Source organism: Podarcis tiliguerta (genome assembly GCF_965153285.1).
Source record: "Podarcis tiliguerta genome assembly, chromosome: 2".
Taxonomy (NCBI): Eukaryota; Metazoa; Chordata; class Lepidosauria; order Squamata; family Lacertidae; genus Podarcis; species Podarcis tiliguerta.
This window is the reverse complement of record NC_139535.1, coordinates 98,408,182-98,411,569: the sequence shown is the minus strand read 5'-3', so window position 1 is coordinate 98,411,569 and position 3,388 is coordinate 98,408,182.

Here is a 3,388-nt window from a genome sequence, read left to right as displayed (position 1 = left end):
ACATTTTGCTTTATAACTTTCATCTCAGGAGGACTGGTTGAGTAAGTTCTACTATATTATTACACATCGGACAAACATCTCAAAGAAGAAATGTGGTGTTCCTGTTATGGTGATCTATAATGTTGGAATGAAAAATATGTCTAAAATAAAATACGAAAACCCAATACTGTCCTTTCTTCCACGGACGGTACATTTTTAGCTCACATTGCCACACTCCTTTCTTTGTGAACCAGATTGCTGCCCTTTGAAGCAAATTCTCCTTGATGTGCTCTTTTTACAGCCATTCCTTGGCTTAGGGACTTGAGCTCCTTCCATAGCTTTGCACTGCAGCAGTGTCATCAAGAGCAGCATCTCTGGGGGGAATGTTTAGACATTGCTAATGTCAGTTTGATTCAGAAGACATTTCCATTTAACTCCTGCCCTTATAAAGGCTTAAATCAGAGCACAGCTTTTATCACCAGTGCCAAGTGCTGTCTCAGTGTACAAATAAATGAGTTGTGCTTGTCTGGAAAAGTCTCAGTATGTGACAGCGCGGTGCTCTCATCATGGTGGCAGGTAGCCATTAGCGGTGTGTGTGTGTTTTAAAGATGACTATAACTAATTACATTGCAAGGCAGAACAGCCTGGGAATGAAGCAGACCTTGATTTTACCTAGTAAAGCTAATTTTGTAATGGCATGCAACATGGCTGCAAGAGATTATATCCTGCTTTCCTGCAGAAAGCTTGCTGAAAGTCTGCTAAATCCTGTCTCTTATAAGACTCTTTCGGGGGGGGGGGGAGATTGCTTTTCCATTTCATCCTCCATTGGTATGTCCACCATAGTGTGTGTTCCTCTTCACCAGGGATCTGGTTCTGCATTCCACAGGAGACATTAGATGGTTGTGGCAGCGGACAGGCACTCTAAGCAGTGCGACAAGGGAGGAGAAGGAGACCCTCTGAGGGACCTCCCCTTGCAGTTCAGCTGTTAGTATCCACCATACAGACATAAACTACTTTAATAGTCATTCTTTTCCCACTGGGAACCGAGGAACTATGGTTCTGTGGCGGAGAACTTGCATAATTTCAAAGTTGCATGCAATAAACTCTGAAGGAGACAGGAACCCAGGGCTGTTTGGAAAGGGGTAACCCCACTGGTAATCCTAAAACAGATCTGTACCAACCACCCTGAACAAAACCCACCACTCATTAAAGCAGTGACCCCCATCCCCATGGCACGAGACTTACTGCTATATGCCTGGCATTGAAAAAACAGGAGATTTGTCAGACATTAGTTGCTGAAGTTCATCCCATGATGTGCAAGCTAGTCCTGAAACAATGATGCTGTGCTGTCTGGTATAACTACAGGACTCTTAGGAATCAAACTATTTAAGCAACATCAGGTACTATCTCCTAATATTTAGATCTACTCCCAGACTATAATTCCAATTTAAGACAGACCCAAGTATTTGCATCATAATTTCCACCTTTGCTGAAAAAGCAGGAATACAAAACCGTACCTGGGGTGATTACTACTATTACAGACATAGTAATGAGGTGAAGATTACAGGGCAATTATAGCTCACAAGACTGCGATTTTGCTTTGTAACTCACTATTAATGCCGCTTCAACTGAAGGTTTTTAGTGTTTTTTTAACTGAGATGGCAACATTTTGCTTTATTGAGAGGTATAATTAAGCAAACCACTGTAGAATTAACGAAGTGTCTCTTGAAGCTGCAATTCCAGATCTCACCTGCATCCAAAGCAGCTTAGTCTTCTCCACTACCAACCTGCCTAAGAACTAATCAGACAGCAGAGCCCTGGAGGCAAGCCCAATGGCTAAGTAGATCTCTAGACTAGAGGAAATAGGTCAGATTGGGCCAAATCTCACTATAACCAACCCAGGACGCACTTAAGCTAATTCAGAAGAATAGGAAGCCTTCAAAATACAGCTACTTCTATCTTGCTCATCACGAGACCTCTCCATTTGCGGACTGGCCTCGAGGGCTTGAGGGTGTTGGGCCAAAAAGACAGATTGGGGGTGCTGCTGGTGTACTGCCCACCCATCTGCTTCCCTGATTGAGCTGGTGGAAGCAACCTCTGGTGTGGAGAACCTAGGATTATTGTCCTGTGGGACTTGAATGTCCATACTGAGGCTGTTCTCACTGGTCTGGTATGGGACTTCATGGCCTCCATGAGGCTGTCTCAAATGGCCATCTTTAGCCTGACACACTGATTTGTGTTTCTTCGCTCCTGGTGGTGAGGCTGATGACCTAGAAAAGGGGTGGGGGTTTTGTGACTGCGTTGTCATAGTCAGGCCACTTCCTGGTGAAGCTTGGGCTAATGGCACCAATTTCCCCCTGCAGGGATGGAGGAACTGATTAGGATGATTTGCCCCTGGAGGTTTATGGATTCTGATGGATCCCTGAACCCTCTGAAGGATTTTCCCAGTGGGCAGAGCTGGCAATCCTTCTGAGGCTCTTGACTTGTTGGCTGTCCATCTGCTACTGGGCCAAGTTCAAGATTTTGGTATTTGTTAACACAGCTCAGGACCAGATTGCTTGAAATATCACCTTATCCAGTGCTCTTTTTCTAGAAAAAGAGGTGCCAGAACTCTCCATGAACTCTGTTTTTCTCTTATAATGGCAATGGTGCCCAGCTGAAAGGCCTGATTTTATCCCTCATGTGCCCAGTAGGTCACTGTGTTCTGCAGGAGAGATTCTCCTTCAAGTGTCAAAAATACCAGAAGCCTGAAATGTCCACAGCAACTCAAGGGTGTGGCTGCCACCGCTCTGTGGAATAGCATTCCTGTTGAGATACAACAGGCATAACTATCTGCACTTTGTAGAAGCAACTGAGTACCTTTTTGTTTCCACAAGGTTTTCTAGCTGGAGGAACAGATCTCTCTGCCTTGGGTGTTCATTTTGTTTGCTTTGTGTTTAAAAAACCAACTTTGATTATTTCTTGGTACTGTTTTCAAAAATAATTTTTACCTGTTTCTATGATATATTTGCAAAGCACGTGGAAAAGGCGATCCATAAATTAATTAATAATAATGCAGATTATATGGCATGCTCGGGGTCTCTGCTTGTTGTCATCTTTGGGAAAGAGCTGCAGGACCAGTTGGAGAATTAGCAAGGGCATGTGCAGAATGTAGCAAGTGCCCATTTTACAGCCAGTCCTTGAAATGCCATCTGTGCATACCTTTAGACTAAACCTTAAGCCAGTTTTAACTGTCATGGATTGTCCATGGGAATGAGCCAGCTATGATTAAATGTTTCCCGATGAAAAGGTCTTGTTAGATTGTGGAAAATCTTGGACCAAAAGAGCTCTTGCCCACCTAACTAGAAACCCTTTAGGGCAAATCTGTGTTTAGAGCTGTCCAAAGAATGATATGTAGACAATATCAAGC